Raw genomic sequence first — 12,166 nt, 5'->3', positions numbered from 1 at the left:
TTTATACATTGAATACGACCCAGCAATTACTGCTTTTGTGGTGCTTTTGCAATGTGGTGCATCAGCTCCGTATCTCTCTGCGTAACATCCCAGCTACAAGATTTTGCAAACGTGTTCATTTACCGTAGCTCACCTGAAATTACGGAAATGTGTAACAGGAAAAATGCCGAATACCACACGTCCCGGCGTGGCCGAGGGTTTAACGTTACACCGATGAACTTTGCCACTATTGGGTGTTTTAGCTCACTGTTAAAAAGTAACTCTCACTCGTCCTTTCAAGTTCGTCTTCAATGTTTGTATTTACGTGACGCTGATTTTTCAGAATTGCAATGGTCAACAGCAGATCACAATTTAAGCTCTGGGAATTTCTGGCTATTGATAACATGAATTGATTTCGGCACAGAACATTGAGTTTTAGAGGCCCTCGAACAGTAAGTATCGAAAGATTTTTTTTTGAACCTGTGTGTTTAAACACATCTGATGTTCGCTTGTGTTGAATCAGCCCCAGTTCGCGATGGAGAAACGCCGACGCTTCATGCGGGCGTGAAGCTTGTCGTGAGCGGCCACAGAGACTTGACGGGTCGCGGCATATGTAGAGATTACAGGAAGTGCAAGACCTTTTACACATGTTTAAGGAAAAGACGGAAAATTCTGGCATGGTGGCCGCTAATGGGAGACGTCACCTCATTCCTATACGGACATCAGAGAGCGTGAAACACTCAACAGGAAAATCTGCAAAGGGCACCTGAGAATGGGCGTGAGAAAGGGGCTGCTCCTGCTTTGCCCTCTTTACAACACGAAAATGCTGAGGGTGATTTTTTCCATCATGATGAAAGAAGGAAACGGATGAAATGTTTTGATATGAAAAGAAATTTTCCAGCTCCCTGTGCTCCCGCAGTGGGGCAAGTGCTTTTATTTAAGAGAAGCAGGAGCATTCGCTGGGAAGGCGGTGGGTCGAGGAGGAGGAGCGGGTACAGGGCGAGGGCACCCCCCCACCTCCCCTGCCCACCCCAGCCCGGGCAGGAACCGGCAGGGAGCACACAGCAACGCCTCGTTATGGCGTGCCCATCTTGTATTTACTTTAGAAATTGCTTCATGTTAATTAAATATGTTACCTTTTAAAATCTGCCCTCGCCACATTGAAATGCTTCAGTGTTTGTGATGAGCTCTAAATGAATGGGGGAGAAATGTTTGTATTCAAGGCTTTTATTTGTTTTTTGGCAAAATTCCTTGAATAAATTAATAGATTATATCATTAGGCATGAGTAGCTGTGTATTAGGATACCCACAGATAATTTAAGTAAATAGCTAATAAGATAAGTGTACAATGCTCTGTATCTGCACACACGCAGATATTCTATTTGAACTTGAAATACAATTACTTATCAAATGTCTCCATCAGGGCTTCACTCTGTGAAAGAAGCCATTGGTAACACAGAGGGAAATTATTGCAGTCGCACAAGGCGACTCCAAACTGCTTTCTGTATTTTGACTTGTACTTTTGACTTTTTCTTTCTCTGGTAACCCCATTATTTTTGTCCCTACTCAGAGCTCTGACCTGTGCTACATGGAAAGTTTAGAGATGAAGTCATTTCTGGTTTGAGTTACTGGAGAGACTTTAATTCATCCAGCTGTGCCTGCTCAACAACAATTCCAGCATTGAGCATTGACAACACACCATCAGCAAGAGAAATCAAACAGAAAAGGCAGTCAGTGTTGAAAGGAACACTTAAAAACTGCTCTCATTTGTAGAATTTAACATCATCAAAACACTAAATGTAAATATGAGCAGAAGGAAAACGCTAAATTCATCAGTCAAGGTATTTCACAAAAAAAAAATAATTTTTTTTTTTTTTTTTTGACAGAACGTTAATGAAAATCCCGAAGGAAATATCATTGCACATAAAGGCCCATCTTAAGGAAAAAGAAATTGCTGGATACTTTGCTCAAAAGGACCTTGCATTATATAAAATACATGACGTGTTTCCTTTGTTGAATATGTGTTTAAACTCATGTTTTACTACTGAGGGGGGGAAAATCCTGCAGTTCCTAGTGGCAAGTACAAGCCAGGAGCTCAGCTTTGCAGGGAACAGCTACGTCTCAGTTATAATGCGCTCAGAAATCAAACAGAAAGTGTTTCAGGATTTCTGAGACCAGTTATTCCCTTCAAAATAGTCCTTTAAACTGGGGTATAATTAATAAATGCTCAGTTACACATTGTTGGATTGCCAGTCCAAAAGGAATAAGGGAGTAAAAGATCTTCTGAGCAAAACAGAGATGAAATATAGATCTGCTAGCTGGTATTCAAGGGTGTAAGAATAATTTCTTCTGGAAGTTTTTTCCCTTTCAATCGATAACACGTGAGAGAGAGCGAGCCTGAATTTTTCATCTCCTTCCCTCGTTGCCTTCGATTACGTTGCAACTGTCCTTTGGCGAGGGTGACGGTGGCGATGCCGACGGTGGCGATGCCGACCCGGACGGACCGTTCCCGGGAGGTGAGGGAGATGCTCCTGCTCCTGCGTGCGCCGGCGGGGCATTTCCACGTTCATCCGGCTCAGGACCGTGTTGTTGCAGGGACCAGAGCTCGGAGGGGGGGAGAAGCCCCTCGGTCTGGTGGTACTTTCAAATATTGGTGCTGTAGCCGTAGCTCTGTCGCTGCGGGAGGGCTGGGAGGGAGCTGGTGATGGGCGTCCTCGGACCTGTCGCCTCCTGGGGCTGCTTCGCCATGGAAGGCTACTGCGTGGAGTACACCTGCCAGTTTGGGAGAGGCAGAGATGGCTCTCGAGGAGCCAATCTCCTGAATATTCAGATATCAGTAATGCTTTGGCTCCTACGAGCTAGGGGGAAACGGAGGCGGGTACCCCTTGACCCCCGTCATGTGGTTTGTGGGGTTGCGGTGCGTTCTCTGTAAATCTTGGTCCAGCAACAGCGGTGGAATTTCGTTTTAATAACCTAATGAATAGATTTGATAGCTCCTGCCTGCCTGACAATGGCATCTGGTATTAAAAAGGTGAGACTGGAGCAGCGTAGCGCACGCCAGCACCTTCCGACACCCGTGCTGTGGGAGGGGGTTCGTACCGGGGGCTTTACACCGGCGTTTCCAAACCAGAGGCTAAAAGAAGCTGGAGAAGTGAGGTAGCGTTGCTTGTTCAGCTCTAGCAGCTTGCTGGGACGAACCAGCCTGACCCAACGTTTCTGAGCTGCTGCCGCCACTTTTCCTGCTAATTTTGCATCTTGCAGCTTACATTGGCATGCTTTTATAGAACGGGGATGCCCTCTAATGTGTTAAGTAGACACGTGCTTTTAAATGTCTCTGCTTTCGCTTTAGATTCGGCATAAATAAATTGCATTTGTTTAACTGCCTTTTAAGTATGGAAGGAAAATTCTGGTAGTTGGACAGGCAAGAAAAATAGTGACTGAGCATGCAAATCACTTCTTTTCCCTTTAAACAATACATACTCTGCTGCCTGCATTTCCCCAAAGATACCGCTGCAGCTACACATGGTTGAAGTCTGTTTTACCCTTATATAAGGCAACGTGACAAATGATTTAGGGGGAAGTAATCTCTAATCAGCATAACTTCATACCGCACGGCGCAGAATTATTGTCAATTTAATTCTGTCTCCTCGACACAAAACTCTGAAGTATTTCTTCCAGTTGAAGTTTTGCAGCTGAATAATAAATAAAAGAGGGTGCAGTACAAGTACTGCATAATGTAATTGTACCCTCTTTGTTCTTGTCAATCAGCTTTAACACAAGTTAAGTCGTCGTGGATGTCACCGTGATCATATTCATAGTAGATGGCTTGGAGTTTCAGTACGGTCGTCTTCTGCGAGAGAGTTCCTTTAATAAAGAGACGTGCGGTGAAGGTTTCAGGTGCTTTATAAAACTTTGACTTCCCTCCTACTACAAGGCAAGAAAGCACAATAATGCATGCATGAGTTGCCAATAAATCAAAGGCCTGCTTTTTTTTTAATTCCTATTTTGACATGTACATACATAGCATTTTTAAGAGATAGCTCCAAGGTAGCTTTTCAGTCCTTGATCAGATCATGAATTTAATTAATTCAGTGTAGACATGTCATAGATTTAAACCCTTTAGAATTACATTTTTAATACAGATCTAGCATTTAATGTCCTTTTTCATTTTTTTCTTACAAAGTAAAAAAAAAAAAAAATCCTTTAATACTCTGGTAGCAATTTTTTCCTCTTATTATGAGACTGTGGCTCCTTCCTAATTATATGGCTGCAAATTATTTACTGTAGTTTTAAATTCAGGAAGGAGACAAGCAATCCAGTGTAAAAAACACTGCTCCAACTTCAAGAAGAAATGAGTGTATGTGTTTAATTTCTCTTTAGGCATACAGCTGTACAGTCACTGTATAATGGAAGGTTTGAGACAAAATGGTCCCCCACCACCTTACCTCCGTGTAATGCAATTTAGCTTCATTAAATTACTGGAGGGCCAGTTACTTAAGCAGAATATTGATTTTCAGTCTGGGCCATGTTTAACATAATTCTGCGTAGGCAACAGCTAATTCTGCATTTGAATCTCACACCCTAATGGAATTACACGATGCGGCTGACCATGGGCAAGGCATGGCTGGGCTGGGGGCCGCTGCTCCCCCCTGCCCACCCCGCTGCCTTTAACCCCTTCCTCCTCCACGCCGGCCCCGTGCACTTCAAACGGCCGCGCTGACAAATTTCTTGTTTCTTCGGTGGAGCTGCTGTCTTTCATCTGGGGATGTGTAGCCCCGAGCTAGGTTTTGGTACTGTAAAGTATCTGTAGGGCTATTATATTTTCCTTCAGCAACCTATATCTTGGTCTATATAGCAACTGAGCTGCACAGAGACAATGTGGAATAAGGGATTTCCTCCCCAACCCCAAATACCGTTTCCTAAACCTAACAATTAAAGGTTGGATTTTGCTTTAATTAAAACCTAGCAAAACGAACCAAATATTTGTCTCAAAAGTATGTTCTTTACATTGGTGGCTTGAAAGCTAGTCATTATTTTTATTTATTGTTCTGTTTAATGATGAGATACAGTTTACAAGCCATTGAATAATAATAATTTAAAATGGTTCCCCATGAGTTATAGTTTGTCGGTGTCTTAGAATTTAAATAGTGCGTGGGGAGAAATAGTGGTTATCGGCCACATTAACGGTGGGCATGGCGGAGGGGGCGTGAAGCTACCTCGGTAAGTTGGAGATTTCGAGTAACGGGGTGTAAGACGGGCTCTCTCAGACCTCGACTTCAAAAATCACCTGCTCACTGAAATCCTCTAAATTAATCAAAATAGCAAAACACTGAAAATACCAGTTAGGGCTTCAGTTGATGATGGTTTTCATTTTTAAAATTTGGCAGCTAAACTGTCCCCTTACTTCTCAGTCCCTGGGGACTAAAACATTTCACCCCTCCACAAGTACCATCACTGACCCTGCTTGTTTGGGAAATTTTGTGCAGAGTTGGGTTCATAAGACCATTTTTTTCAGAAACACTGCTGCAAGGCAGAGAATTGCTTGAGGGCAGCTTAAAATGTTAGCTAGGAAGAGCCTCCGTTTTAAATGAACTTATCATGGCCACTCTTTTGTATGCAGCTCGCGCTCCACTCAGCTCCCCAAGAATAAATTGATTTTAAAAGTTCTTGCTATGGCATTGATGCTGCAAAGAGTTGAGTTCATGCTTAACTTGAGCGCCGTGCCCCATCCCATTGACTTCAGTGAATTTCCTCAGAAGCTGTCGGTATTTCCGTTGATTCAGATCATGGCCCGTGCCCACCTACATCTGCCAAAACCGGCGCAAGATGCGGCGTGCAGAGAGGGGGTTGGGTTCAGGAGCCAGGCCTTTGCTCCACCCTGGCCGTGTTTAGATGTAGATGTTTGCCGAGCAGCTTTCGGAAGGAGGAAGGAAGGCAGGAGAAGACAGTCTTGGTGGTGGCTTTTGAACCTTCGTTTGGGTTGCAAGAGCTCGATCGCTTGGAGAAGTTGACAAGCTCCAGGCACTAGGACTGTGCTGTGTATCACGAGCACCGAAGCTGAGTTTTGCTGTGTCTGAGAGCATGTTTAGCAGGAGGAATTCCAGCATCTCCCTTTAAATGGGTGAAGTTTGCATGTTTCCTATCTCGCTGAAGAGAAGCTTTAGACTGGAGAGCTCTTAAAACAGAATCAGCGTCACCAGGCATCATTGGGGCTGCTGGTTTTGATAGGCATGCCCGAGCAAAGCAGGTAGATGGAAACTGGGTGTGCAAGGCACCTGGCAGAGGGTGCTCTGGGCTCAGGGAGCTCCCAGAGATGCGGGGCAAGCACGGGCAAGTGAGGCACTGACCCTGCTCAGCTCCCTGCAGGAGCCGGTGCAGCCTGAGCCCCCTCTCCCTGCGGCTCACGGGGCGCAGCTCCCCCGGGACCCCGGAGAAGCCTCGTCCCGGAGCCGGTCGTCGTTTCCTGGTTCTGGTGGAGGCCTGAGGTTTTGCAGAGCCTGCTGCTGCCGCCGCCATCAGAATGCAAATTACAGCTGGCCGGGGTGATGCTGCTCATGTTAATTCCTCAGGACTCTGCCTCTCACATGCTCTTCCATTTTTCCCTCGCAAGGGCAATGGTGTAGTTAGCTACTATTTGAACTGCCTCTGCGTTTCAGTCTGCGGGAAAATATGCAATATGCAAAACCAGTTTGTCATTGGGAGTCAATAACTGGCGTCGGGTGCGTTACTTAGCATCCTGTCCCAGATTTGGCATGTCACCTGATTGATAACTCTGTGCTTTCTCGTGACATCAAACATAATTTGTTCCCTATCACATTTGCACACATGGCCCGTGGTCCTTTGTTACTTACTGGATGCCCTAGATCTTTGCATTTCATAGGTGGTAAAGGAGAGCACTCCCTTCCCCGCACCTTGGCACTTCCCGTGCTATCGTATTTCTGATCCCGAAATGGTGGTGTAGCGATGAACCCGTCTGTCTGGATTAGACGTGATGAAAGGGAGAGGGCAGGAGATAGCCGGGCAGGCCTGCGCCCGCGGAAAGTGAATGAAAGCAGCTAACTTAAATTCTTTCTCTCTTCAGATTTGCACTCATTTTCTCCCACTTTTTATCACACTGATCCGGTGGCAAGGAGCTCCACTGATTTCAGAGGAGCTACTTATGGAAGAGGGTGTTAGATATTATATACAAGGTAGCAGAATCTGGCCCATATATAATTAATACAAATATGTGCATAATTTAAAGCTGCCCCAGGAAAGCCTTAAATTACATGATAACCATGCAGACACTGGCCTAGGAAGGAAAACATGGGGAGTCTCTATTAGTGAAATTAATTATATGTAAGATTGTCTTCAATAACCATGTGGGAATGATTAAGTAATCAGTCAAATAAAAGATTTAATAACAAATTCCCTATCAATTATACAAGAACACCCAGTAAAAATTAAGTAAAAATGATTTTCAACGCATTAATATTAACATTAACAGTTCTGAAAATATTATAACATAATTAAGTGTAATTTCTTGTAGCAAAACATACTCATAATAGCAAAATAAACAAGCCCCCGAATAGTATTTCCCGAGGAACCTCAGCGGCTCGAGACGTGATGGCGTACGGAGGTTTTGGGCGAGGCCAGCTCAGACGAGCGCCAGCAGAACATGGGAAGTGGGGCTGCAGTGGCCGTGTCCAGTGTGCAGGTCACAGCTGCCTCCGGCCCAGTGTCCAGGCACTAAAAGGTAAAGAAAGCTGATGCAGAAGGTCAGCCAAAACAGGGGTGAAATAAGCTGGAGGCCTGGAATAACTTAGACTGCACCTAAAACTACTCCAAACACAAAAGCGATGTTTGCTGTTTCTCATCTGGCCTTTTCTGGAGGTTTTTCTGGGTTTGGATGCATCTTGTCTCTCCCTTTTGGCATTTATTCCTTTTATTTTTGGACTCATAAAGTTCACTTAATCATTACTATCACCCACTGTGCCACTAGGGATGGGAGCCATCTCATTTACTGCATCCTTCTAAGAGTTGGGTAGCTATTTTAGGCTTTGCATCCAAGATATTCCTGTAGTTGATGGGGGGAAGTGGATATTTTAGCCACCTCCTTAAAGATGAAGTTAATTGTCCTGTGGAGGCACCTACTTCTCTTTATGTTTTAGATGACTAACTTTGGCTAGAAATCTGAATTTTTTCATGACTGAAGGTCAAGGTGAAAATACGCATCCGATAGAGCGGTCCAGAGCTCGCTGAAGTCAATGAGAATATTTCTATTAACTTTAGTAGGTTTTAAACACAGTCGTGCTGCAATTTCCTAAAGGTAAAATGCTCTGGTTACCCTGCAGGAATAGCTGTTGTGGGCTATATTAATAATCCGCCTGGTCCAATACCCTGCCTCCTTGGCTAATAGCTGGCGCATAAGGATGAATGTAGGAACGGGGAGACATACAGTGAGATTTTTCTTCTCTGTTTTCCCGTCTCCAGCAATCTGCATCTCGGGGACTTCCCGAGCCAGAGGTTTTGTTTAACAGCCTGTGAAGGACCATTGACATTGCAGAAAGTGTCTGAAAGCAATGAAAACAACCTAGATCAGCCAGAGAGTTTTGTGTTCGGACTAAACCACACTTTTTTTTTTCCCCCTGTAGAAACATTAAAATACTGGGATTTGATCTAAGCATTCCTGTGCAACTAGGAATGAGCAACTTTTTGTGAGGTCCTTTGCAATAAGACCCCATCAGACTAGCTAATAGGTGCTGCAAGGGTTAGATTTTGTTCCTAGATAACTGTAGAACTGGTAGAAAAAATTGGGAGAGAAAGACTTAACCTTTCAAATGGAAAAAACAAGCTGTTTTGTAAAATGTGCTTGCCAGAGACAAAGAAAGATAATAATAAAAAAGTCCTCCTTGGTACATTTGAACAGTCTTACAACAATTCTATAATAGTACTTTGTATTTCTCATAAAACTGCTTTTTTCTTTGGATCTAGGCTACAGCTATATGAAATAAGGAGAGGTAGTGAATATGTTTTTCTGTAACTGCCACCGTGTTTGTTCCCACGCCAGGGTTGTGGATACTGTGTTTTCCCAAAACCAAACAGAAAACCCTTTCCACCCCCCTCACAGTGAATGCTGAAGGGATTGACCTCTACCTGGACTTGCAAAATTTTATTTAGAGGTGGTATTATACAGGCAGCAGCTCAAGTGGTAATTGTGCTTCTGAGTAATAGTTAACTAGTAAAAATTCTTGGGTTATATATGTGTCTACTAAGTTGCTTTGAGGTCTTCAATCTAGAGAGTGCTGTAATATTTTCAGCAAGGGTATACAGTTAAAATAAGGTGGGGTTTCTTTTTCTTTATATCAAAATCTGAGAAATAACGTGCCAAACCAATCATTCTCTCCCAGGAGTCTTGCAGAAGGCCTGGATGTTAATTGCATTTAACCTAGAACAGCAGAGCATTTTTTTTTTCTTTATACAATAACTAATATGTAAACTACTGTTGCACTTTGAAATTACTTTCTCTTAAATTCTATTATTGAAGCTCCACAGTGGAATATATCCAGGGTCCATTTCATTAAAAAAGACTAATTACACTGGAACCGCGCAACATACCCGCCAATCTTCCTCGGTATGACTGAAAAATGAGCATTCAAAGATACAGCACACTTATTTGTCCTGGCGTTCCTGAGAAAGCTTTGTGCGGGGAAGCAGGCGAGGCCAGTGAAATTCTGATTGGTAATGAAGGGACACTTCTTTTTTCCCCATAATAGCAGGAATTCACATGGATTGGCTGACAGCTAAGGCAGTGGCAATACCTACCTTATAATTCCCATTGATAAAAAAACAAGCAAGCAAAAGGCAACGCCGCAACGCCAGATTGAAACACGGCGTATACTTCCACTGTGACACGCTAATATTCTTTATTTTTATATACAGAAACAACCTAAAAACTCCATAAATTTTCTGCTGGAGACTCACAATGAAAATACACCTTGTGTAACAAAAATATAAACTGGCAAGGTGATCATAGGGCAGATTGTGGGATAACAAACGTGTAATATTCCTCTGCGAGTCGCCTCTGGTTTTGAAAATCAGAGGGCGAGCCGCAACCAGCGTCCCCGACACCAGCACCCATGAGCGGCGATGCTTGGGAGGCAGTGCTGGGGAAGGATGAGGGTTGCTCTGGATTTTGCTGGTCAATCTTCAGAAACTCCCATTTTTGAACTCTGATTTGGGATTTTTGGAGCCTGCCGGGGCATGGGCAGCTTTGGTGGGTGCACGGGAAGGGGCTCCCCTGTGGGATGGCGGTAGGTGAGCTGGAGTAGATGTTGCTTTGGCAGTTGCCAACCAGTTTCAGCCTGAAATCTCACCTGGTTTTTTGAGGAGCACTGGAGGAGCTGCTCTGCTCCCAGGCATTTCTCCCAGCTCTCTGGAAATGACTTGTTTAATTGGTGGCGGGGTGAGTCGAGTCCTCACCGACGCTGAAATACTCGTCGTAAGTGGGGCTCTGAAATGGCAATGAAGTGCACCAGTTCTGCTAGAATCTGCTCAAGATTTTGACAGCTTTTGGTTGCTACTTTGACTTTTCTGCTGATGTCTTTGATGGAGCATAATAAGGGCACATTATAGCATGTCTGAAAGTTTGCCAGGGATGTTGGACGTTGTCAGCGCTGTTGTTAACTCTCCTGGCAACTGGCGGATCCTTGGCTGGGGTTTCACACTTGGAAGTTTCCTATATAGAGGGGTAACAGTGATACCTACGGCCAAAACCCATTCACGAGTATGGGAAATATTACTAGTTTGCATGCACAAGGCATTCAGGTTTTGTGTGCCAAAGAATGAAGGGATATGCTTATGGAAACCACTGCTCCCAGCTTGCTCCAGACTATGCTGCCGCTGCTCCCCGGAACCTGGGACAAGTCTTCCCAAGGGGGACAGGTTTTGCACCCATTTCCCTTCCCATGCTGGAAGGGCTGGAGTCTCTGGTGGGGTTGGCCATTCCTCAGCCAGGGGTCCTTGGAAAACATCTGGGAAAAGAGGAAAAACAAAGGCTGAGGATGCCAGAATTGAAAAGTCCAGGTCCAAGGTGTTTCAGGGTTTGAAACCTGCAGCCTGGCTCTCTGTGTCACCCTCTCTCTGCCTTAAGTCACGATGGGAGTGAGAATAATACTCAGTTCTTCTGCCTCACACATTTATGCATCCATGAATTTGACATAAGAGCAATTTCTGTTCTTTTTTTTTCCCCCCATTGGGATAGTGAAAAATAAACACTTAGCACAAGAAGCAAGCCCATGAACATAGAGTCAGTCTGGTCCTCGAGTAAGGTCCATTAAAACATTGCAAAAACATTAAAGTTCATAACACGATAGTTTTTATTTCATTAGTAAGGTGTTCCTGCCAAAAATGTGAGACCTGTATAACTTGTTGGCACTGAAAGTACAACTGACCTTGTACTGTACTGTAATAACTTCTTACTCTATAATCCATCTTCTTTAAGCAGTTTTGTTTTGCCCTGAATGTACAGTCAGTGAGTTTCAGGGAGGGACTTTGCCTCTGGCCCTCGCAGCAGCTGCAGAGCCCGTAGCCACGTTGTGCTGCGCGGGGGTGCGGGCTGCCGCCGGCCGGGAGGGCAGGAAAAGGGGGGACAAGCCAAACAAGGTCAATCTGGAGCGACGGGGCTTGGCGGCCGACACAACGCCCACAGCCGGTTTGTAGGACGTTGGGTGGTTTGGCTCTGCGAGAGGAGGCTGGGATGAGTGCTCGCTGGCACGGGTGGCGAAGAGGCGTGGTGTCCTTCAGGTAGAACTAAGAGGACCCCAGAAAAGTGTTGTTTCTATTCACTGGTGCTTCTGTGGAAGGTGTCATAGGCTAAACTCTACTTGTAATGCAAACTAAATGTGCTGCAAAAAGAGGTACTGTAAGATTTTGGGGGCAAGGAGAATTTTATTTTTCTGTATAAGAACAGAGTATAGAAGAGTCAATGTCCTCCACACTACTGAAAAAAATAAAATAAAATAAAATAAAATAAAATAAAATAAAATAAAATAAAATAAAATAAAATAAAATAAAATAAAATAAAATAAAATAAAATAAAATAAAATAAAATAAAATAAAATATAATATAATATAATATAATATAATATAATATAATATAATATAATATAATATAATATAATATAATATAATATAATATAATATAATA

At 43.8% G+C, this 12,166-nt stretch overlaps 1 long non-coding RNA gene across 1 annotated transcript; it reads left to right on the top strand.

Moving 5' to 3' along the window:
• Positions 1-286: 286 nt before the first annotated feature.
• On the top strand, positions 287-1,258 carry LOC135315445 (uncharacterized). The gene is made up of 2 exons (XR_010374904.1): positions 287-431; positions 503-1,258. It is a non-coding gene; the product is annotated as an uncharacterized LOC135315445 (long non-coding RNA).
• Positions 1,259-12,166: the final 10,908 nt, after the last annotated feature.

This window comes from Phalacrocorax carbo, chromosome 12 (genome assembly GCF_963921805.1).
Source record: "Phalacrocorax carbo chromosome 12, bPhaCar2.1, whole genome shotgun sequence".
NCBI lineage: Eukaryota > Metazoa > Chordata > Aves > Suliformes > Phalacrocoracidae > Phalacrocorax > Phalacrocorax carbo.
This window is presented reverse-complemented; position numbering and strand designations above follow the sequence as displayed.